Source organism: Pezoporus occidentalis, unplaced genomic scaffold (genome assembly GCF_034315485.1).
Source record: "Pezoporus occidentalis ecotype Australia unplaced genomic scaffold, CSIRO_AGI_Poc_V1 ctg13, whole genome shotgun sequence".
Taxonomy (NCBI): Eukaryota; Metazoa; Chordata; class Aves; order Psittaciformes; family Psittacidae; genus Pezoporus; species Pezoporus occidentalis.
Genome location: NW_026913103.1, coordinates 3599420 through 3625725, shown reverse-complemented (window position 1 = coordinate 3625725; position 26306 = coordinate 3599420).

The window sequence follows — 26306 nt, the reverse complement described above, 5'->3', positions numbered from 1 at the left end:
TGGCACAAGAGAGATTGGACAAGCACAGGCCAGGGATACAGAAGAGCATAAAGGGAAATGTACGGTCTTTCAAAAGCAATACAGAGTTTTGGAAGTCTTACAGAATATTAACTGTTTATTTCCTTTAAAATTATTTAAGATTACTTGGATTTTATTACATAGGTTGTGTCTGGCCAGCTGCAACCAAGGATATCCAGGCACGTGTGGTCATGATGGCTGAGGTCCAGCTGAGGTCTGCAGGTCAGAGAAGGGCAGATGTCACCCCTTTGGCCTCCCTTTTCACCCACAGCTCTTCCTGAGGGAAGAAAAAGAGAGTTTATCAATCACACAGATGCCGGAGTTGGAGGTGGAAGGATGCCTCAATCACCACTGCTGTTGCAGCTCACCTAGGCTCAGGAGACCAGAGGAGACACAGGTGGGTTTTGGGACCTGCCTCCAGTGAAACAACAGGGAGCACCCCAGGAGAGAAAGAAGGTGGACCCTGGCCTTCACCACAAAGAGTGCACCTTCATGCCACAGTGCCAGCTTGGCTGCCACTGGCTGAGCAGCACAGGGTGGTGGTGACACTGTATGTGGGACACCCATTCACAGTGTGGGGACGGAATGGAACCTACCTCCCCTCTTCTCCTGGCTCCTCACTGCCTCATAATTGCAATAATCAAATATATAAGTGTCACCTATGAAATGCCACTTTGGAATGTGGGCACAAGTAGCTACTTAGCATTGAGGCAAATGTAGCAATTAATTACTCAGATTTGCTGCGATGCCATTTCTTTCATATCCCATTTCTTTTTAACCTAAAGTTGATCTTTTGAACACTAAACACTTTCAATCAAAACACTAATAAGATTCTTTGAGTGGCTTGGTGTTTTGCAAAGCTGCTGCAGCTACCTTCCTAACCTCCCCCAAGGCCTCAAGCTTAGCTCTTGATTCTTTGGGAAAGGACAGCTTCTGCATTGAAGCAGAAGACAAATATAGAGAGAGCTCAAGTACTATATAGTTTTTTAATATGACTTTCAGAATAACAACTTTTAATGTTACTGTATTTTTAACAAAATGCTAAGATTCAAGGGTGAAATTTCTCATACTCCTGTCTGAGAGTTCAGGCTGAGGTGAGCATCTAAGTATGAGAGAATTTAGGATTGTGCAAATTGGATTTTTGAGAAAAAAACAAATATAGAACCCCTATTCACGAGGCTAGAAAATCCATTTCATCCCAGCTATCCTTTCTGGACATCAGTTGATACAGGATGGGGCTGACAGCACCCAGAGGAAGGCAAAGTGCCACCAATATATCAGATGTATCAGCTACTGTCAGAGAAAATTGCCATGTTAGGTGGCCTGGAGGCAGTGCAGACAGCTGTGGCTATGAACCTGAGATCTACAGTATTATCTAATTATCTTTTCACAGAATCTGGAGGAGGGACATTCAGTCCTTTTGCCAGGACTTTATAAACACCTCCTTTTTAAGTACAGTATGAAAGCACTCAGCAGCACACACCTCCAAGCAACACCTGAAACCTCCTCATCACAGCCTTCTGTGATACGGGATGAAAGCATAGCTGGCTCTAACTGCATTTTTAAAGCATGATTAAGAAAATGAATTGTAAAAATTCTTTGCCAAGTGATTAATATTAAATAAGAGAAATCTCTATTACTAGTCAAAAGGGAAGCATGTTCTTAATAAGAGAACATTTGGACCAAAACAAAATGTCAAACATTTTCTGATCAGCTGCATCCTCAGCTTGATATGCCTCCTACTCTCTCACAAGATCAGCATCACCTACTGAGCTCCAGAGTGAAATCAGGGCTGCAGCTTGGTTGCTTTTTCAAAGGGTGCTGGTGCCACCACAGAGTTACAGTGTAGTGATGGGAACGGCCAGCCCACATGAAGAGTGTAAGCACAGCAGGGAGGCAGAAGCCTGAGCTTTGGAGGGACATAAGGGGTGATGACCACTTTGGGATGCATGGTGAGACTAACAGCTTTGGAAGAGAAACAAAGTTGGTGAATACAAGTGGAATGAATACTCATAGATAAGATACCAGACAAGGTGTTCATTTCCACACAGGAAAAAACAGCAGGGATCACAAGCCTACAGCAGCTCTGGGCTTCACTAGCACCCCTCTGTGCCCAAGGCATCTCGATTCCTTGAAGTTATACCATAACTGGCATGACCAGTAGGAAAGGCTATAATGAAGAGCAAATGTTAGGCCAAATGAGGCATTTGCATTGATCTGTTTGCATACAAACTACATAGAATCGTAGATTGTTTAGGTTGGAAAAGACCCTTAAAATCATCAAGTCCAACAGTTAACCTAGCACAGCCAACTCCACAACTAAACCATATCCTGAAGTCCCACATCTACATGTCTTTTTCTGTGGGGACTTCCCTGGGCAGCCTGTTTCAATGCCTCTCCATAAAGATGTATTTCCTACTATCTAGTCTAAACCTCCCCTGGCGCAGCTTGAGGCCACTTCTTCTTGTCCTATCACTTGTTACTTGAAAGAAGAGACCAATCCCACCTTCTTCCATTCTCCTTCTTCGTAATTGTAGAGAGCTATAAGGTCCCCACTGAGACTCCTTTTCTTCAGACTAAACAACTCCAGTTCCCTCAGGCACTCCTCATAAGGCTTGTGCTCTAGACCCTTCACCAGCTTTGTTGCCCTTCTTTGGACTCACTCCGGCTCCTCCATGTCTTTCTTGTAGTGACCTCTACAACTAACAACAGGACAAGGATTTGAAAAACTGTCAGAAGATGATCAAAGGGGTTTTCTTTAAAAAATAACCCTCACCTGCACAAAGTGTTATTGTGGAAGGATTGGGAAGCACAAAGAAGTGGTAGCTTGAGAAAAGATTTCTGATAGCTCCAAGCAATAGAAAAGTGAAGCTTATGAAATCAACTGTTTCATAATCAAAATTATAGTAAGTGATAAGGCAGTGCATTCTCTAGCATGGAAACTAAGTAGCTGTTTTCATACACAGATACTTTGCTTATTAACTGAGAAGGTCATGCCAAGGCAGGGTGATTTTCCCAAGAAACAGTTTTCCTCATTATTATACCTATATTCCATACAGTGAGCAGGCATCTAAATGCTGTTACCATTATATATTAGGTTAGCTGCAATGATTTCATTGTAACTGTGTATTCTCCCTGGCCTTTTCTCTCTCTTGTTTTCAGTTCAGACATTAAACTGCAAAAGGCAGCAGCAGTACTCCGGCTGCTTTACAGTCCACTTCAGGGAGAGAAAAGCGCCTATGCCCTGGGTCTGGGACATGGGATACAGGTCACCCTGGGTCAGCTCTTCAAGGACAAAGGTGGAAAGGTGTTTCTGCAGGACCTTATCTCTCCATGCCTTGGTTGGATGTCTTTGCTAATTTAAGTGGGCACCTCACCTGCAGCTCACCACAGATTGTTCACAGGGCTGCCAAAATGAAGGAAGGGTTTTGCTAAGCCCCTGCAGCCCCTCTTCATTCTGTGGATCTGAATTGTTCAGTGCTTCCTCCCATGTTTCAGAAGAGAAAAGGCCAAACCACAAGCTCTGGACTATTTAGATCTCAAATTTGTTTCAGACTTATCTCCTTTTACCAACATCTGTTATAATCTGTAATGAGACAAACTTAGTGTGTGATTTGGAAGAGAACCAAGAAAAACAGGGTTTTGATTTTCAGTTCGTTTAAACACCAGACAGTCAAGAAACATCATCCTTCCAGCTAATTGAAGTCAGACTGCAGGCTGCTGCTAACCTGGGACTAGGAACTGTGTGCTGTATTGTGCCCCTGTGTCACCAACATGGACATGTGCAAAACAGCAGCCACACTGAAATGGATGGTCATAAGCAAAACAGGTAATAATACCATAGTAAAACAAACAGGAGAAGAAAAATTGATGAATGACAGAATCAAATAGGTTGGAAAAATATCTCTAAGATCATCAAGTCCAACCATTACCCCAGTATCGCCACGATCACCACTAAACCATGTCACTAAGGGCCTCATCTACATGGTTTTTGAACACTTTCAGGGATGGTAACTCCACCACTTCCCTGAGAAGCCTGTTCCAATCAATGCCTGATCACCCTTTTGGAGAAGAATTTTTTCCTAATATCCAGTCTAAACCTCCCCTGGCACAGCTTGAGACCATTACCTCTTGTCCTATTGCTCATTATCAGAGAAAAGAAACCAATCCCCTCCTCTCTCTGTCCTCTTTTCAGGTATTTTTAGACATACTAATGCCAGAATACTGCTAATGGAAACTTGCACTAGCCAAAGCCTTAAGCACCTTACAAACCACTTTTTGAAGTCAAATTCCAATACAAAAAGCCTGGAGCTTTTGGAGTCTGTGTTTGAGTGGAAGGGCACATCTCCATGCTGGTGTAGAAGTGGCATTGATTAATCATAGCAGCACCTGAGCTACCTTTCCAGGAGCTGCTCTGGAGACCAGGAACAGACCTTCCAAAGCAACAAGAAACCTAATGTGAGTTTATTTACCTGTCCAAACCCTGAAGTGACTACCATGTAAATACATCCCAAGCTCAGACATTTAGGGTGACATACTCCTCTTCCTAACTGCCTTCAATTGTGTTAAACATATTAGGCTTTTATTTGAAAAAATATTGTTGATTTTTTTTTCCTGCTCAAAGGTTGCCACAGTACTGTGACAATCAAAAGAAATAAGACGTTTCAGTATGATAATTAATACAATAAGCCTGATGAATTTATCATGATTGCTGTTAATGTCATTCCTTGGGCCCACAGTTTGTTCTCATCTTGGTTTTACCTCTTGTATGAAAAGTTACCACTGTTCAGAAGCACACTGCTTTGAAAGTCAAATAGCTGTTATAGAGCTGGTAAGCACCTGGGAAGCTGTAACACCAGAAGGATAATTTTAAATTGGAGTCTGAGATGACTATAGCTGGACAGGTGAAGACATTAACTGTGCATTCAAGGAGAAGCAAACCAAGACAGAGATGAAACATCAGCAATGTTTGTGTTGTGGTGAAAGGTAAATATTCTGTAGGATGACTTGTTGTGTGGGTCAGGGAAGGCTGCTCTGGGACTGGGGTCCTTCTAGACTGTATCACTTCGAGCTGTGCTACTTGGAATGTACTGTTTAGCCAACAATTTTACAACACTGTGACATGTTCATATCAGACTGACAGCACAGAGGGCACTGTAATTCTATAAACAATGTTCTGACACCCCCTTTCATTCCTTTCTCTTGCTTTCTTTTCTTTCCTTCCTTTCTTTCCTTTCCTCCTTTTCACAGTGTTGCTGCTGCCTCCATTTCCTCTTTGAGTTATTGCTGGCATTAATCTCTCCAGGGAGTTATATTGCAAAGCACAAACCTATTGACTGCTGCCTTGATGGCAACATGAAAGATATTCCAAGAAACATACAGACATCTAGACATAAAATGATAGAATTTTGTAAATATATTTTACTCAAATAATTTTTAGGCCAGCTTGACCTGGTATGCCGGGCTACTAACATCACTTTTCAATTCCCTGGGAAAGAAGGGCCAGGAATCATTTAATTGAAGGGTCTCTTTAAATAGAATATATCTTATATTTTACAAGAAGCTGTATCTATGGTCTTTCACAGAAACAAATCCAAAAACAAAAGCATGCATTGTGTGAGATTATTGCCAGAAAGACAGTTGCAGAAATTATGATGTCCTTGGCCCAGCAAAGGATGGCTGTCAGGGGAATGAGGTGGTGTCTCCACCTGCTGCTGCCTGCCAGCCTCTGCTCCCCCCCTAAGGATGAGAAGCGGGGTGGGAGGATGAATGCTCCTCATGCCTTGCCAGGGAGCCATGTGGAGAATTTCTGGTGGGAACCTGGTTGGCAGCAAGGAAAGTTTATGTATTGAGTGTGTGAGCCAGCAGAGAAGACGCTGGGTAAAGTCTAAATATGTCCAGGCAAAATATGCAAGCCAAAGTACATATACACAGAAGAGAGAATGCAGGGCAGTGGGTGGATAAACAGTAGAAGAATGAAGTAGCTGCATAAACATTACTTGAAAACTTCCGACTAGTACAGAAAGGGCTGTGAGGCCACTTAGATACTTATTGACTTCTATATATGCATGGGGGTCTCAGTAACCAGTACTGCTACTGATACCTAGGGAGCAGTTCAGGTCACTGACAGGCAACCAAAATGCCCTTGTAATCTGAGCTGGCTGCTCCAGCTGCCCTTCCAGAAGGGCAAGTGTCACATCTGCTGGCCCCTTAGCAGTGTATGGGCTACCCTAAGGTTTGTTGAATGGCTTGAGATGCCTGGTACAGGCAGTTGAATTAAGCTCTTGATCAGCAAAGCAGTGGAGCACAAGGCATAGTTCAGGTTGCCTTTGGTATGCAGCTGGGGCTCAGCCAAGTTGGCTAAGTGCATACATCTATGTTACAGTAGTTTAGGCACTATGGGATATCCTCTGTGGCCTCTCATACATCCCATGTCAGAGGTGCCAGCCCTGTGCAGCTCCTGAATGTCTGTGGTGCCCATGGTGCCTCAAAATACATAGACATCTGGATTTCATCCCCCATGGCTGGTGAGCTTTAGGCTCCAGTGACTACATCAACACTCCCTCTCTGATACGCTAATTGCTTAAAGACCTATAGATAAACCAACATCCAACTTGAACAGCACCCCAACTGTTTACCTAAGCAGCTGCCTATGCTGAAAACTCCTTTGAACTATCCACCCAAGAGAAGAGAGAGTTTTATCAAACTTTATCAACAGTTCGAGGAAGATTATATTGGCTGGATTGAATAAGTTTTTGACTTGAAACATTTCTTGCCAGGAAGCAGCCTATGTTAAAATAGAAAAAGCAGTAACAATTGAAACTGTAACAGAACCGATAGCTTTCTCTGCCCCAAGACATCAGATGGTTTATTTCAAGTATTTGTCAAAGCAGCCTAGCAAAGGAGAAATACTGTTTTAGAAAAAAAACCCAAACTTACTGCTTTTACTATTTGAGGAGCTGTTTGGAAAAATTCATCAAATTAAATTGGAAACTAAATAGTATAGCAATTTTCAGTGCATTTTCTCAGTTCTTGGAGCAGTTCTAATTATTCCTTCAGAGACAGCTCCTAGGGACCAAAATCTATTGCCTGTGTACAAAATCAGGCAAACACAGAACACATCTCTAAAAATTTACAACTTGACTAAAATCCTAATCCAGAAACCATTTACTCACTTGCTTTACAGTGTTTAAATAGCTGGAGGCTCTTAGAATCATGCTTCAACAGACGAACTGTGTGAATATAATATATGCTTGTCGCTTTCTGGGTTTTGCCAGAATCCCTATAACTAGTATAGACACAGAGCTCAGTAACACAAGAGCTGAAATTTTAAGCAGCCTTTTTATGCATAAACATGTACATACTCTCTCTGTCTCTCTATGTGTGTGCATGTATAGGTCTGCATATAAATATACATGTACGTATGTATATCTAACTCAAAGCTTGCACAGATGCTGGGAATCTTAGTCACTGCTGTGAACTGGAAAGGTCACTTGAGCTGTATGAATTCAGAGAATTTGCTCTGGGGAGAGAGTCTGGAAGCGTCAACCCATAGAGCTGCCCAAGTATGGGAAAATAATTCTGGATTATTTTTTTTTCTAGGGATGAGCCTGAACAGCAAGTCATAGAGCTAACCCATCCCAAATGCAGTGGAGCTTGAAACCAAGTTATAAATTGACTTCTTCATAGAGAAACAGTCATCCATCTTCTAGAAGGACAGTCAGGAGCCATCTCTCAGGTTTTCACCCCCAGAAAGGTCATTCATTAAAATATTTGCCAGCACTGTATTACATGCTTCTCCTTTGCACTGCTCTTACCGACTTGGAAGACTACAGGGCTCACCTGAGTAGCTGTTTGAACTCTCATCTGGATGACCCTTCATCCATGTCTCCCACTTCAACCTGTGCATGAGTATGGCTCCACATTTGATGACTCTTTCAGGTCCCAATTTCATAGGACTGCAGATCAAATCACAGACCTCTGCTTTTTGTGTCAAAGACCCCTGGCTATGTTTGATCCAAATGATGACATTTGTAGAATACATTTCTGAGCTGTGATTACAGAAGCCTCTGCTAACCCATCCCTACACAAAGCCAGCTGTATGGCTGCAGGAGGAGGAGAGAGAACACACTATCAGTTTGGGAAGGAGCTTGCAGATGTAGGAAAGTGGTCTGAGGGAGTGCTGGAGGAGCAATGAGGGCAGTGCTCTGTGGAGGCACCCTGTGCCTTAACAGCATCAGCTGAAGCCAGTTAGCACTGACTGCTTTTGGGAGAGGTACTCAGCCTGCAGCATAACTTTACTTGACATTTAATGCCTCAGAGCTGTTACCTGTTGAGGGATAATCAGGGTAGTTATAACTTGTACTTTCTTACAAGGCACTGAATACAATAGGGTAAACTCCTTTAAGGAATCTTTGTTCTATTTTCTTTCTGTATTTCATTTCCAATTCCTCAAGATGCAGTGGTTGCCCTTGGCAACATTCTCCTGATCCTTTCCAAAATTTACAAAGACAAAATGGCACATTTAAGGACAAACCAGTTTGGTCATTAAATAAACACTCCCTTTTCATTCAGTGGTTGCATCAGAGCCACAGAAAACCTTTTGTCTGTGTAGTTTCCTGGGATTATGGTCATTTTTAGCAGAGCTACTGGGTCTTGCAGCAGAAACCTAACAAGCCCCACTCCCATAGCACAACCCTCTATTAGCACATCCCGGGGCATGCTGAGTCCTGCTACTCAGACAACAAGAAATTCTTCATCAAAATACTTGATGAAATGATCCTCTTTGAAGTTCAAAGTTATCCATTTAAAGAAAAAAAATCCACAAAAATATTCTTAATCATTTTTTTAATTCCATACTAGTTTGAAATCTATTACCACAGACTTTAAAAAAAGATTTTAAATGGATTGTATCTCTATAGCTGCCTTCGCAGAAATCTTTAGCTAACATTCTTGAGTGGATGATCCACAAATGCATAATATTTTTGTGCCCACAGGTAGCCTAACAAAAATAGGAAACCAAAATAAGCACAACACTTCACAATGAGAAAAAAATAGTGAGAAAGAGGAAGAAAAAGTTCAATAATTACTCTAAATAAATCGTTAACTTCATCTGCACAGTGTTTAATTATGGCAAAGTGAAAATAAAACCTTTCAGACACCAACATTTTCAGGCAATTGACATATCTTGGCACTTGCACAGCCACATCACAATGAAATAGAGTACCTAAGTCTGTAAAACCTTGGCTGTAAACTTAGATTTTCCAGAGGATGGATGGATGGATATAGGAGAAAACAAATACAATTTGCTTACAGGCTGAAGTGCACATTAGGCAGAGCTATGTGCAAAATATGGCACAGAGGTCAGAAAATATGTCAGTGAAATGTAAGCTGCTGAAGAGAAAAGTCAGTTGGAAAAAGCAGTGTGGTAAAGAGGAGGTGATTTGAATCAAGAGTCTGTAAATTTGAGTTAACAAGGGGTTAACTCCTGCTTTAAGAAATTTTTTCAAAGCTATTTTACAAACAGTGTTGGTTTGAAAAAAGGCACATACTCACAGTGCCAATAACAGACATTTGTACTTGTCAAGAAGGAAATGGAAACTTACTTAGTAAAAGATGTATAGCAGGGGAGCTAATCTTCAAATTTTGACCTTGTATGTTAAGATTTAAGGATATTGTTGTGACACAGTCACCATTTAGTCCTTGCTGATGGTACAGTACATCTTCACTCTCTTGATTTCACAGTTTATTATTGTTCTTAACCCTTTTAAGTAGTTTTGCAGAAGAGCAGGAAAGGCTGAATTTGCAAGACAGATCAGCTTGCCAGAGCTGTTACCAACCTGCCTGCTCAGTGCTTAGCCAACCAGAGAGGGATTAAATAAGAATTCATAAATCATTCTGGCCCTAGTTTCTTAATTGCAAAAACAGAGACTGATAAATAGAATTAGTAAACTACCAAACAGCTGTCATGTAACTAAATGTAGTTAAATGAATACCCTAATTTTTACTACAAAGATTATTTTCTCAGTCCCATACCCAAACTACTGAAGTTCCATATTCCGAGTTTAAAGCTGACTGTCCTGGGTTCAGCAGTAGCAGCCATTTTTCTCCTTCTTGGTAGCTGGTGCAGTGCTGTGTTTTGACTTTCAGCCTGGGAACAGAGCTGATAACAATGATGTTTTGGTCTGGCCAAGGACTTTGTGAGCCTCATGCTCTGCCAGTGAGGAGCGGAAGCCGGGAGGAAGCAGAGACAGGACACCTGACCCAAACTGACCAAAGAAGTATTCCATACCACAGCATGTCATGCCCAGGATGTAACTGGAGAGTTACCTGGAAGGGCTGGGACTGCGGGGATGGATGAGGTATCGGTCGGTGCTCGGTCTGGTGGGGTGGGGTAAGTTATACGTCGGCTGGTGGTGAGGTGTTGTATTCTCTTCCCTTGTTATTTCCTTTATCATTATTATCATTGGTGGTAGCAGTAGTGATTTGTGTTATACCTTAGTTACTAAACTGTTCTTATCTCAACCCGTGGGAGTTGCATTCTTTTTGATTCTCTTCTCCGTCCCTCTGGGAGTAAGGGGAGGGAAAGAAGGGGGGAGTGAGTGAACGAGTTGCCTGACTGGGTTTAAACCACAACACTGACAAAGAAGCAAGAGAGTAAATACTATGCAAAGAAAGGATGAACTCTAGGAAACTAGGGTAAGGTTACCAAAAGAACTTCCTCATCACCTAATGGGGATGTTACCACTTCTATGAGAAGAGTGACACGGAGTATTTCTGAACCCTCAAAGAAGTTCTCCTCAACCCAGGGAGCTGTGTCCTGTGAGGTGAGAACTTCACAGTGATGGATGTGGCAGAGCTTGGCTACCTTCACTGGTGCTGCAAAAAGAGTTTATACTGGTTAAGCCACCTAGCCTCAGCTGTGGGCAACCATGCTGGCACAGGCTGGTGCATGGGCTGCTTTGTTCTTTGCTAACTGACTCTGTGTGCTGCTACAGCTGTTGTGAAAGCGTGCTTCAAATCAGGAGCGCTGCTGCCCAGCCAAGAAGACACTTGGCCTCTGCTCCCAGTGTGTCTCAGCAGAGCAGGTAGAATGCCCACAGATCCAGCTGGATAAGACTTGCAGTCCTCTGCTTCGCCTGAGATCCCATAGTAGCATACCACAGCCTCTTGCCATGCTTGCCGCCCATAGGACCTACCCTGCCTCCTCTAGCACCTAGTATGCTTGCTCAAGTTAAAACATCCGGTTCACAACAACATTTGGACTTGAGCTGCTGACCCAAGTTAAAACTGAACAACCAGCTATTCACAGGTCTTTGAAATCAGGTTAGTGAACCTAGATTAAGAAGATATCTTTTTTCCTGTACTAGTAAAGGCATACTCAAGAAGATGCTCTCTCACTTTGTCAGCTTGTTTTGGTGTTGCGAAAACATGAGAGCCCAGGCTCTCATGTACTTGACACCAGCCCGTTCCTTTTCTACCAAAAAGCAATAAGCAAGGCCATTTCTTGCAAACTAAGTGTACATTTGTGTGAGCTGTTTTAATAACAGCTGCCTGGGAATGTAAAGATAACACGCCCAGCTCTATTTACAGAAGAGGCTGAGGATGTAGCATACATTTACATATCATTATTGTAATAAGGAAGAGTAACTTTCCATGTCTCTGAGCACTTCTCTTGCTTCTAGAAGTTGTGAGGAAGCGACACAGCAAATGGGGAGTCTGTCAGGAAAGAGAATCTGATGTAAAAGAACATACAAACAGAAGGCAGGATATGACCAAACCCCAGGGGTGGCCGTAAGAAAGCTTATTTTAAATTACCTCTGTAACAGTTCCACTTTTTGCTATATTATGTTCCTAGTGGAGATGTAGTTATGGAATTAAGGCAAACATGTTAGGTTAATTCTTGTTGTTCATTCTCATGTTTATTCATACACTGTAGGGTAATTTACCCAAATGTTAATTTCTGGAGTTTCTCACCATAAGGGAGTCAGATATAAGGAAAAGAAGCAAAATTAGTCCAGGCCTGGCTGTAGATACACCCCACTCCCCCAATAATTTAAAATAAGTACAAAGCAATCTCCTCTGAAAGGGTATTCTTGTTGGAGAGGGAGACAGGCAGTAATGTGAGCTCTGCTCCTCAGCTAGGAGCTGCTGGGAAGCAAGGGGAGCACATGGCTGACCTAAGGCTGCAGGGTGGGCTGGGGGAGCAGTTACTGAGCACTGCCAGCATGGGAGGGCAGTGGCGGTGCCTCTGTGTGGCTGGAAGATACATTCCTTGCAGTGTCCTGGGAGCCTTGCTCTTGTGAGAGAGTCCAATAAAACATCCTAATTATCCCTGTGAATATCAGGTTACTTTAAAAGTCACTTGCTGTACACATGCAAATCTTGTCATTTTGAGGACACAGAGGTGTTTGCAAGGTGACAAGCATTCAAGGAGAAGAAAAAAAGCAAACCACAGCAAGCCAACGGGAACACAAAAGAAACAAGATGTAATATCCCTTCCATGAAAATAAAGTGAGTTGCTTTGCCTAAGTAAAGGTTAGCTCTGTGTCCTCCAGAAGGGAAGACTGATGCTCAGCTCACAACAAAGTAGAACATAGCATCCTGTTCAAGTGAATAATTAACTATTCAAATTTTAAAATGGCCAAGCAGTTGACAGTTGCTAAAACAGGAGCCATTTAGAATGTGCTCGGATTACCAGATTTACTTTGTATACTTGGAAAATAGGTTCTTCTGGTCTGAAGCAAGACTTTTTTCTTCATTTTAACTTTCCAGTTTAATCAGCAATTTGTATAACGCAGCTAGATCCTCATAAAAGCCCAACAGCAACAACCCATATGTCCTGACTGACTGCTGGCTTTATAGTGACTGGTGGCTGTTTAAACAAAAGATGCTGAGGAATGTACGGGCTGTGGATAAGAGACATCTGACTAACAAGAACTGACTTATGTCTGTAATTGGTCTTACTTATTCATTCAAAGATTGGTGATGTTGCAGGAGGAAATGCTCAAAATTCTGGCCTCAAGCTCTCAGTGTCAAAGTTAATGGTGTCGAGTTCCAAGAACACTTTAACAGCCAACCCTAATTGCAGATACGTACTACTTCTGCCAGGTCTCAATAGCAATTACAAGAGAGGGGGTTTTGAGTTCACTCTCTCTGAGGGCCCTTTTCCAAGAGATTTTTGGGCTGAAACCTCCCAAGCTCCACTGGCAGAGGGCTCCTTCGCAGCCCCTGGGAACAAGGAACCACAAAAGGAACAGACAGAAAAAGCTCATGACAGCCCTAACCATATTTACGGGCAATGAAATGTGCAAAACCCAGCTGGCATGTCAGGACGGTGATCAGCAACTCAGTTCAAAGTATTAGTTATTGAGCCTGGTGAGGTCCAGGAGGCTTATTCATGCAGCAGCTTAGTCAGTTCTGCATCGCTTCAGCCTGTCCCAGACCCAGAGGTATTAGGATCACCATGTGGGGAGGTTTCAGAGCAAAATCTGACCAGCCTGAGGGATGGTCTCCTCTTGCTGGAAGTTTCAGCCATATTTATTCCCTCACCTGTATGCTCCATCCACCACCTAGGTGGTGAGGGTCACTTGGGCAAGCAGTACAGGTTCTAGGCCAATTTTCCAAGTAGCCACCTAGCATAAATGACTAAAAATGAAAAATTTTCAATTAAAACACAAGTACAGCATGTGGCATGGTGAGTGAGCTACACTTACACTTGTCCAAGTGACTGTCTGGTGACTGAGGTGTACCTTTATCGTACAGAAACAAATTTCCCTAATAGAGTTCCTCTGGGAAAGGGTACTGTAACTCTCCAAACACTGCTACACCTGCTTCCCCAAAAAGTCCATCCGCTGCCAGTGGTGTGTCGGCTGTTTCAAAATGGCTGCTGTGGCATAAGCTCACATCTTTCCACAGCCATACAAATTATTAACTGAGTACCTTATTAAGCTTAATACAGGATACAGAGTGATTTAGAGAGCGTGTGAGCTCGTTTTGATACACAGGATGTAGCTGAGCTGTCGATTGATTGACGTTTTGCTACAAGCCTTTGTTTCTGCAAATGCAGTGGAGGGGGATTAGCTCCGAATTCCACCACCGAGCTGCCTTTTATCTTTCAGCCCTCTCACACAGTAACGAATGGGAGCTGTCACTGTTGCATCAGTTCAGTTTCTCTCCTCTCTTACGTATGTAAATGTCAAATCCCGTATGTAAAAGCAGTGATATACAGTAGGCAAAAATCTTTAGAGACGCATTATGGAAGGCTTGGATTACAGCCTGGTAAGAACGTTTAAGAACGTAAGAACAGAAGCAGCATTCCCAAATTCCTTTTTCAGAGTTTTCACAGCCAGTAAATGGAGCTTTAAATTCACACTGAAAATTGATACAATTTGTTTGTTGATACAGTTACCATCATCTGCAGTTGTATAATTTATTATTGCCTACCGCTTCTGGGCATAATAAAAGAGTGAGTGGGCTTTGCAATGCGAGTAAAACATATGAGCACAAAATCTCCACTGGAAATACTGAGTCACTTAATAAACATGTAGACCACAAATTCATTGTACATTATTCATTATGCAGGTTACAGATGGGCCTGAAATAGAGGAGTCCGCTTAGGTTTGTGTGCACATCTTCCAGTGCACACAGGCTCCAGCAGGAAGGAAGGGTGTCCAGCTCTGCATGTCGCTTCAGCTCCTCTCCAAAGACAGAGGCCAGAGGTAAAGCTTGGCTGCAACACACTGTATCCCAGCCACCTCCAGGCCCAGCATCCTGCAGTTTTATAGGTTTTGGCTGATCCCCAATGTAAATGTTGTTAAAGATGTTGTTGAAGGAATAGTGATCGGGTTGTCTGTATTCTTATAAACAACAGATAAGAGATTGAAGATATCACAGCTTCTCATTGAGCCTGGTGTCTCCCTCCGGTCAGCAGAGAAGCTGGCTGGACCTATGTAGCCTGGCCTTCTGGAAGCAATGTAGGCAGAGGCAAAGTCCAGGTATGTCCACAGGGAGGTTTGTCTTTGTCACATAGATGTGCCAGCCTGACACAAGCTGATCAAACATCTGGTAGGACTCTCATCTGACCTTCAGCTCTGAAGGACTGATTCTCACCTGAAAGTAGAGCCTGGACAGCACTCAGCAGGGAGCAAAGCAAGATGCATGTCTTCTCCTTACAAGAATCCCATACAGCCCCATGGTGAGGCCAGAGGTCAGGACTGGTGACTTTAGCATTTGTTTTAGACCCCTGGGAAGAGAGACATACCTGCAGAGATAAATGCAGGAGATGTGAGTGTGCCAACAGTAGGAAGCAGGGACTGGCTGGCCTCAGAAGTGGCTCTGGAAGTAGGTCCTGCCACAGAGCTTCAGCCAGAGGCATAAGAGCAGTGCTTTACCTCAGCCTTCTCCTCACCTGGTGCACTTGCCTAAACCAAAACAAGCAGAACAACCTGCCTTTTCAAGGCTGGAAACTTGCTCATCTGCTGGGGGGGAGGAAGCCCAAACCTTTGAAGATTACATGTAGCTGTGCCAAGCAGTGACACCTGTCATAACATGAATAAGCTACTAGGAGTTTGCATTTGCTATCTGAAATGCATTTTGTAGGTGAAATACATGGAAATTCATGTTCAGTGTAAGCCCAAATGCTAATCCTACATGTGTGAGGGAATAGGAGAAATTGTGAGAGATGTATTCTAAATGAGTGAACCCCACTGTTTTGCTCATTTTTTTTTCTGCTATAGACCACTCTAAGTATTAGATTCCCTGGGATAAGTAACCAGTTGCAGATATAGCCACTGTGGCAGAACTGATAGACATCAGTATAACTCCTCCGTACTGAGGCATTTTTTTACTTTTTCACAATTTTTTGCTGCTGTATTAAAAAAAGCCCATTACTGATGATTTCCAGAAAAAAAAAATCTGCAAATCATGTTTTCCTTCATTGCATAAGCCCTTAGATTTATCTGCAGATGTAATCATTAAAAATATTTCACCAGTTTCTTTTTTCCTTTTTTTTTTGTTGCAAACGGCCATGCAGTACTGCAGTTGAAATATCTAGAAAGGCTGTCATTTCCTTGGATTGTCATAACTCTGTCATAACAGAACTGGAAAAATACTTAATTGCAACCTTAGTACTGATTTTGCAGACAGTTGTGGTCTGAGATTTAGACAAATGTTCACCCAGCATACAAATACAACGGCATTCAAGCTCAGGTCCGAAGTGTGGCCATTCACTCCATCTGCTATCCCTTTGCGTCGCTGTCAGGGTGCCACCAGAAAGATAGTCAAAAAACCATGATCACCATCTTACTTACAAATCACACTGCAAGCAGTCATATTTTCAGTGCATTTTGCATTCTTCCCCACCTCTTGAAAAGCCACTCATTTGCAGTTGACAACACATCTATCCAAATTCAATCCTACAGCAGTTTCCTAGGTAACTAGTGCTTTGGCACAGAAACCCTCCACACAGCAGAATGAGCCAAAACACCCGTTAGCATTTCCACTTTTCAGTCCTTTCGAAACATGCAAAGACACAAAAACCCACCACAGAAGCATTAAAAAACCCAAACTAAACTAAACCAATCAACAACAAGAAGGCCACTGGCAAGGTATGCTCAGCTGCTCTGTTTAACTTTCATCCAGGAAATTCTGCAGCCATCAAAAATTAGCTCAGATCTGGAGACAAGAGCAATGTAAGGTCTGAACTGTTTTTCAAGGGGTGGACATCTTCTGGTTATCTTCATAGATCCCAAAGACCTTTCTAGCCTCTGAGTCATGCCTGTAGTGTGGACAGATATTTCTGAATCATGCTGGGAGCTAATAATTTGAGACTCTGCTTTCACAGCCTCTCTTACCATTGCCAAGTTCCAGGGGGCCTTACAAGGGCTGCATGGCAGCAACCATTATCTCCAGCCCATTTGTGTACTTCTGAGGAGGCCTTTCCTCAACTTGCCTTGTAACACTATTCGGTTCAACAATTGCCCTTTTCTTGTCCATTTCTTGGCTACAGACCTGCACAACTAGTGTGGGATCATGCCAGCCCTCATTTCTAATGCTCTGCACATGGCTGCAGCTCACTAACCATAGGTTACTCTATACATCCCAAGAGAAATCCTCTGCAGTCCCCACTGCGGGACTGGTGTGTAGAGGACTCCAACAATGAGGGAAGGGGCAGAGTGACCCCAAGTTTGTTCTGTCTGCCTCGCTGTAGAGCAGCAAGTGCAGCTGGTAAAGCACTGTGGTTGTGGTTGTAGCAGCTGTGGTGAGGCAGAATGCATTTCCTTGTTCTGCGTGCAAGACAGAAGCAAATTCTTGCCCTCGCCGAATATCCACATACGTTGCATTTAGGCACTGGAAAAAAAAGCTGCAGCCTGAAGCCAGGATCATATTAAAAGAGAGTAGGCTGCAAAGCCACACTGACAGCCCTTCCTAGCATTAGCATGCACACACACAGAGCTGATCCCTACAAGAAGGTAATTGAGGTGAGGGGTAAACCTGGGAGTGGCTGGCATAAAATGCCCTGAAGGGGAGGAGTGGGCTCAGGAATGTGCATCTGAAGGGTTTGGTCTGGTGTCAACTTCTGTGAACAAGTCCTGCTGAATCTTGCTCACATACCCGAGTGAAGCCAACTCAGCAGGCCTTCGCCAGCCCTGTTCACAAGGAAGTGAGAGGGCTTCACAACTGGAGGCTGTAGCTTGCAGGCAAGGCCCTCCCTTCTCTGCCTGCAATTGTGCTAGTTTGCTGAAGGGCAGCATGTGCACATCAGACCAGAGCATAGTTCAAAAGAAGTAAGTGTTGCCTGCAGCTGTCCTCACTTCAGAGCATGTTATAGCAGGTTAAAGGCTGCTGTAAGCTATGCCAACCACCAGCTCAAAAAGCTTTCCTGGCAACCAAGCATTTCCAGGACATAAAGATACACTAATCATGTTCCCTGGAACAGCCTCTTCTCCAGGAGCTTGTGGAAAAATGCCAGGGACACTTTCTGTTGACCTCTTGTGTCTTGCACTGGAGAGGAGAGCTGCAAGAAGCTGGAAATGTACGGTTAAATGTAGGAAATTTTGTGCTATGACCTAGTGCAAAGCTGCCACAGAGTGGCATTTTGCATCAAATGAGCACCTCCCTCATTGCTCTCTAGCCAAACCCTACTGCTGAAATGCAGTGGTCACTAGCAGGGGACAGCAAAGCATGCTGTCCCCTGCTGATGCTCAGACCTATACCAAGGTGAGCACCATTCTAGTTGTGCTGCCCTTTTATATTGCCAACAGCTAGGTTAAGAGTCCTAAACCAGGACCGTGTGCTGATTTGAGCAGAGGAGTTTTATCACTGGCCTTAGGGCTCAGCCCTTGCACCTTGGCTCTGTCCAACAGCCTGCAGCTGGGCTGTGAGATTGTTCACACCATGCCAGACTGAGCCCAAATCCCAGCAAACTTGTTTTACTCTTTGAGGATGTGGGTAAGCTGAAGGCATGAAGGCTTTAATCAATTCATTTGGCAATTTAAATGCCACAGTAGCTACACGGGGCTACACAAAACAGTCCTGTGCAGTTCCCTGCTTCAGTTCCTTCATGGTGTTGAATGATTTTTTATTGCTCAATCAGCAATTGCTCAATCAAATCAGACCTTGCTCCCCCAAACCCAGCCTGCTTTTTTGTCTGCTCTGACCGAGCAAGGCCTTTCCTTTTATGCCCTTCCCGGATGACCTTTCTCAGATAGCAGCTAGAAGAGCAGTACCTGAGTTATCAAACCATTTTGGTTGTCAGCAGTAATATCATCGTTTTCTTCCTTAAACTGATTAACATCAAAGTTTAATAATCCTCCAGCACAAGGCTCCACTGGTTGCAAGAAATTCTCCCAATGTATCTGACTTGCAGCTTAACACAAAAGTAGCAAAGGAGTAGTGAGGGTATACAGCACAGTCCAACAATAAAAGTAGCACTCAGGGAACAAAATAAAGGTTGTCACTTAACAAAGCAGTAGCCTGACATTAATCTGTCAGAGCAGCCACTGTGAATAATGCAGGAAGGGGGACAAATGTGCTTTTTTAACACTCGTTAGTGGAACGGCATTGATTTGAGTGAGTTCATAATCACTACTGAACCACTGAAAGGGTAGCCTGTTAAATACAAGCATTATTTCTTTTAATGCTTTATGAATTCTCCTTCAAAGCTTTTGAGTTTTAGACTGTTTAGGGAGCTCTCACGCAAAACCCACTGACACGCACAAGCAGCGATCACACACCCAGTTCACTGCATCCAAACGTATACATCCAACACTTGGAAAAAACACTACAGCTTTTTTTCCAATTTTATTTCTTCCTCATATTAAATTACGTGACAAAGCAGGCTTCTGTTTTTCTGCACTACAGCAGAGATCTCTGCGATCCCCGGCTCCGAGGCAGGCAGTGCTGCCCACCGAAAGCTCCGCTCCCGCACCGCGCTGGCAGCCTCTGCACTCGGGGGGGGCGGGAAACGAGGCGGCGGTGCGAAGGGCCACGCACCCGGGCCTAAAAGTTAGACTCAGCCCGAGAGACGAGAGGAGCTGGGCGAAGCTGAGCCCGGCGGAGCACGAAGCCAACCACGGGCGAAGGAGCCCAACGGCCCTGCTGCAGGCCTGCCCGCTTCACGCGGTGCTGGGGCGCCCTCCGGCGGCCTCAGGGGGAGCGGCGGGAGGTGGGGCGGGGCAACGGCCGCCCTTCCGCGGGGCGGCTGGCTCACCTGGGTAACGCGTTTAAGGGCTTTCTGTCGTTTTCCAGTGCTTGCAAGCAGCCTGAAGGCAGCCGGGCGCTTCCCTCGACATTTCCTTAAGGGGAAAATACAGTTCTCTAAATAAACAACACTATTTGCAAGAGTCGGCTCACTAGCGATCACCTTCAGTGGCAGCTTTTCCACCTTGCTGTCCCTCAGCTGCCACCACCAGCACCATTACGCTGGGCCAGGTGCTGTCACAGCCCAGAGCTGTGCTCCATGGCTGATTTCCTGAAGTGGACGGCTTTCCAGAACACGGCAGGTTTTGGTCTTGTTTAATGAGGCATACGCTTCACGAAAACAAAACTGATGCTCACCTACATGCCACACAAAATCCTCTGGTCATGGCTGTCGCACCCTGGCTGGATGGGCTGCCATGGTTGCCACTGTCACCATCACTGCGCACATCACCGCCTCCTTACAGAACATAAAGCGCTGTGCTTTGTGCAGCTGGAATTGCTGGCTGTCCTGCTTTGTTCGGGGCTACTGTCACTGAAAGAGCCTCTCCACGCTGTGCATATCAGTCACTTTTTGTCACAAAAGGACTTTGGGGTCAGTCTTATTGAAATCAGTGGTGAAATTCCCACATTTTTCAGCCCAGATGATGCAAATCCAGAGGAGGAGGGAATAGTGATCTTAAACCAGCCATGTACAAATTGAAGAGCAGCCCCAGAGAGATGAGGTATTCAACAAACTTCCTCTTTTCCTCCATTCACCTTCACTTGCTAAGGAAAAGTAATTGTTAACAAGTCTAATAGGCATTCTCTGGAGACAACAGATATAGCTCTGAACTGCTCAGGCAAACAAGTGGTGGGAGAATCAGGCTAAGATTAGTGCTGGGGGACATACCCACTGAAAGAATAAAGGGAGAAGAAGGTTAAGCCTTGAAGAGTGGCTCACTGCCATGGCAACATATCTCCTCCTCCTTTGCATTTTGGGATTTGTTTTAGGGAATATCTGAATGGCATTAACAGAAACCTAACAAAGAAGCCCACACATAAAGCGGAGCTGAAGGATTCTACAGATAGCACAGCAGTGACTTCTGGCGCAGCTGTAACTCAATTCTGGTTCAACCTTTTCAACAATAGAAAACCCGATGGGTTTCTTCCCCCTGTCTTTTCATGCCCATGATTAATGATAAAGTCCTGAGGGCTTAGGGGAGGTGTGTTTGTATTTTAAGATGAATGGTTTAGGAATGGTCTTTTCTACAAACAGGCTTTGGAACCAAGTGACCTGCTGGCAGCACTAGAGCAGAGCAACTGAGAGCTGAGTCTGGGCACCAGACTACACAAAACTTTGCTTCATAGTTTGCAGGAGCAATGAAAAGGGAAGGGGTGAAAGGAGGGAATCAGCATGTCTCATGTTTTCTAGGACAGCCGACACTGTACTTTGTCCCCCCAGATCTTAGGGCTTTTTTCCTATTGGTAAAAAAAAAGCAAAAGAGGTCAACAAGCCACTCTTAAACTGCCTGTGAGAAGCTTGTTGATACTCCCTATTCCCAGCAATTACAGCCTTTATGTGCCTTTTGAGACTAGATACAGAGCCATTAGCTTACTTTTCCTTTGCTGAGTAACTTCTAGAGTCACCCATAAGAAAGGAAAAACCGTGCATCCTATCTTTTTGTAAGCCCTGCTGCCACTAGATGATAGTCTATTTTCAATGCTGAAGTAATGAAGTTGGGCCAGATCCTTTGACCCATCAAGAAGAAATGCCCTGACATCTGTGAGGTTTTCAGAAGCTGGCCACTATTCTCTTTGGAGCTTTCAGTCAAAAAGACAGGAGTTGAGCAGTTATCACAGAATCACAGAATCCTAAGGGTTGGAAGGGACCTCAAAAGATCATCTAGTCCAACCCTCCTGCAAGAGCAGGGTAAGGTAGAGTACATCACACAGGAACTTGTCCAGGCGGGCCTTGAATATCTCCAATGTAGGAGACTCCACAACCCCCCTGGGCAACCTGTTCCAGTGCTCTGTCACTCTCACAGTAAAGAAAATTTTCCTGATGTTCACATGGAACCTCCTATGCTCCAGTTTACACCCATTGCCGCTTGTCCTATCACTGGACATCACTGAAAAAAACCTAGCTCCATCATCCTGACACTCACCCTTTACATATTTGTAAACATTGATGAGGTCACCCCTCAGACTCCTCTTCTCCAAGCTAAAGAGACCCAGCTCCCTCAGCCTCTCCTCATAAGAGAGATGTTCCACTCCCTTAATCATCTTTGTAGCTCTGCGCTGGACTCTTTCAAGCAATTCCCTGTCCTTCTTGAACTGTGGGGCCCAGAACTGGACACAATATTCCAGATGCGGCCTCACCAAGGCAGAGTAGAGCTGTAACAAGACAGTCTTCCATATGGTTTGGAAGCATTATTTTCTCATTGTAATTGTCATTACTTTCTTTTGGGTTGGCTGTTCATTCCTGAGCACTCAAGGGTTGCTCTGTTAGTCTCAGACTCTGTCACTCTGGAAAAAATGCAGCCCTTCCGAAACTCTACAATGAAGTTCTTTGGGTCTGTCTTGGTTCCTTTGGCTGCAGCTTTAACAAAAAGCAGTTAATGGATAATGCTGCTGCCAGCTTCTAATGGCCTTTGCTTAGTAACTAAGTATTTAGAAAACATTTTCCTCCTTATTGAAAACAGTAATTGATCTCTTTTGATTCTTAAATGCTACTGTAGTACTGCCATGTTTGCACTGCATGTGGACACTGTTTCTGAAGTATGCAAATAATTATCAAAACTGATTTTTTTTTTCCCCCAGTATATACTATGACATTTACTTGAAGTTCTGTTTTACAGTATTTATTTGCAAATCTTATTTTATCGGGTTATATTGCATGACAAGGTTTCTTAAAATATCTGTGACTGTCTTACAGACCCTTGTATGAGACATCTTTTCTATGAAAGACTCTTTTACAGGGGTTGGTATAAACTGAAGGAAACAGAAGCATCCTGCTTAGGTGTGTGGCTCAGGAATTTTTACTTGGCTGTAGCTGGAATACACTGACGAAGTTTACTATGGAAGGTATTGCTTCCTGGTACTTGTCAATGTAAAAAAAGACTTTGGGAGTCAGGACAAGAAAATCTTATTATGTCATTTAAGTCTCTGAGGACCTAACTACTGCCTTTTCCACATTTATGTTCTACTCCTTCTGTATCTATGTAATGTCTCTGAAATGGGGAAATTACATCTACCCCCTTTTTATTTATCACATAATCCAAGTGCAGAGACTGATACCTAGGTTCTCAAAGTCACTCACATATATACATCTCACTGATATGAGAAGGAAATCGAAAGTAAAATCTTCACCTACATGAATTACTGCAGACATCATAGTGATAATCCATGCAGATGGTCATATCACACAGCCTTTCACAAAGTGCTTACCCAATTGGTCACTACTGATATATAACTGCATTTTATCAGGGCTCTGAAATGGTAGACACGTTCAATGTGATTAGAATGAATAATTCTGAGTTGTCCAGGGAGCACTGTAACAATGACCTGCTGCTCACCACCTTCTGAAGGTAATTTCTTCAGAGGCCACCTGTAAGAATCTGTGACACCCCCAGGTGACTCACATCTAGCAGCCAGCAGCTGAAACCTTCAAAAGACTCATGTCTCTAGAATGCCCTTCCTGCACTAGCAAGACATAAATATAGCTGTCTAGTATTTGACTTACCTGAATTGCTGTACCGATACACTGTAGTCTACAGATTCTGACTTTTTACCCTTTCCTCAGTTATTACTACTGTTGAGCATGAGACACTTTGACTCAACAAGCCAGAATGTGCAAGGTTTTATGTCCTTATGCACAACTACACCTTAAATGATAACAGTGATGAGAAAATATCCAACCACGGGGCACTTCATTAGACGCTAGGCTGTGCATTCAGAAGCTCAACCACCATTACCAGCTAGACTCTAGAAGGAGTGAATCCAGATTCCTCTCCTATCTCTGGCACCTTAGGTAGGAGGAATTTCGACCACAAAACTCAGAACATTTGATCTATGTGACATGCCTGCCACACACAACCTCTTTCATAACCTTGGTATTTAACTACCAGCATACATGGTCATCTGTGCAGACACTGAGAAAATACACACATGACCTGTGCATTTTCTTTTTCTCCTAGAGAGAAGTGAATGAGGTGGGAGTGAAGTATTAATTGAGACTCATAATTCTTGACAGATGCTAGCGGAGTTCTTAATCACCCAAGATGGCCAGAACATTCATTACCTGACTTGGGAAATCACATTTTTTCAACAACCACCTGCTTCCTTGCAGATTGCTTTCCTTCTGTGTTTGCAGAATTATAGTAGGGTAACACGGAGAGAGGGTTTAGGGCTCTAAAGGGAAAGCCCTATTCTGTCTGCCATGACTTTCTTCATTTAAGGCAAAAAAAGGGTGTAAGTTGCATAATCCTTTTTTTCCTAGAGTTAAATGGGCTGTGAACAGTAGAGTAGCAACTACACAGGAGCAGCAAACAGCCAACTTCATAGGGGACAAGTCTCAGGCTGTAAGTACAATCTTGGAATATGCAGAACAGTCTCTGAAGATCCACTTTGAACTTTTCTTCTATGCATAACATATCATACCTGGACTGCTATTTGTTTGTGAGAACAGGCAATGAAAGTGCATGTATCACTTACTTGGGAATTGCAGTGGAATAAGACCATAAAGCTCTGGTTTGTCCTACCCACTCACAGAAGTGCTGATGTCCCTCTTTCACAAAGGTCAAGGCAAGAATCTTCTCCTCTGCCCACAAAGAGGGACACTAAATTTGCATTTCAATATAAAATTTAGAACATTAACTCATCATTAACATTAACTGCCCGATTGTATGATGGGAATTATGAGTTTGATATCTTTGCTCTTCCCCTGCCTATGACATATAAAGCTGTACTGCATTCTCAAGGGAAAATCAGGAGGGAAATAAAGCTGATTTATCTGTGTACTATAATCTCAGCATTCAGCAATGAGTTTTTAAAAGGCAGCAGTCCCTGGGAAGGGAGACCAGCACACAACTCTGTCCTAGGACAGTCTACTACATTTCTGAAATCTCTGCATATGCAATCCCTGTTCATCAGAAACACCATAAACAAAATAGTTCAGTGTGTTCTTTTGCTGCCATATTTTCTGTGCCCTAGGGGGAGATCATAAATGCTTAACTTTGGTTATATGATCAAGATCAGAAAGGAAAAGATATCCTGGTAACGGACACAATATCAAAGCCACGAGATATATGAAATTGATGGCTTTTTGCAACAGTGTGACAAATTCTGTATTAGAACATCACCCCTACCACACAGAAGCAGAAATATAACATGCCTTTTTGTTAAGAGATTGACCATGTTTAATTATTCATTTTTTTCAGTAGCTTAGCCATGTATTCAGTTAAAGAAAGTAATAAACAAAAGTGTTCCAAGTGAGGTGATATTGTCTTTATGTTATTTTTAAATTGTGATCAGGTACCTGTGGGACATGGAAAACTAAAATTAAACAAAGTACATAATCTTTGCTTTTCTAACAAAATTTAGCGCCAAATTCCGCTCTCAAGTAAATTTCTATGAAGCTTTGTCCATAACGGCATTACACTACAACGGTCTATATCTGGGTTTAAAAAGTGCAAAACCTCAGGAGTTGTGCTCATGTCTCCAAGGCTCAGCACATACCAGAGGGAGAGCAGTTGCCTGGCTCTAATACACACTGCCCCACTGACCCAGTGGAAGCAGTCACAGCATTGCCCAACTCCAATAAACTGATTGGATGTCAACAGATGGTAATTTGGCTACATTTGTTTCTTGACTTCAATTTGTCTGCTTCAAGGAATGAGAGCACAATTTGGCTCCTTTCTCAGTGAAAAGGAAGACAACCAAACATGACTTTCACCAGGCCTCAGCTTCTGGCCCCAGATTTCAACATACACTATTACAGCAATCAAAAAACCATAGAAATCACTTATCATTTTACTGTTCCTTAACACATTTCACACAGTCCTGCAGTGAGCAGAATCACAGATGAACCCCAGGACATACAGAGAGCACAACTACTACACTGGACATGAAAAGGAAATTTTATTAAACATGTTTACATAACATGAGCTGGAATTTCATTTAAAAGCACAGGGGAGTGTTAAGACAAGTGGTTGAAATAGAAAGATACTATCGAATTATAACTAGTTGGTTTCTGGCCACTAAGACAGAACAGGATCTAGTAGTAGTGCACCAGTTCTTGAGTTCTTCCTGCTCAGCAGGTCGAGCAGTAACCAATCTGTGTCCTATGGAAAGATGGGCAGAGTAATTCCCACGTGTTGAGTAATAATAAATAGTTCACTTGGTGCAGGCAGTATGTCTATGGATTAAAACCTGGTGTGTACACAGTTTCTACATGTGTTACAGCCCCACAGTAGGAATCTACACCAAATAGTTATTAGAAGGAATTTGGTCCATACTACATCACGTTTTCCATAGGGTAAAAAATAAAGTCCATCTATAGACATTTAGCACCAGACTCACTGACCTAGCCTGGCTAAAACCTGCAAAAT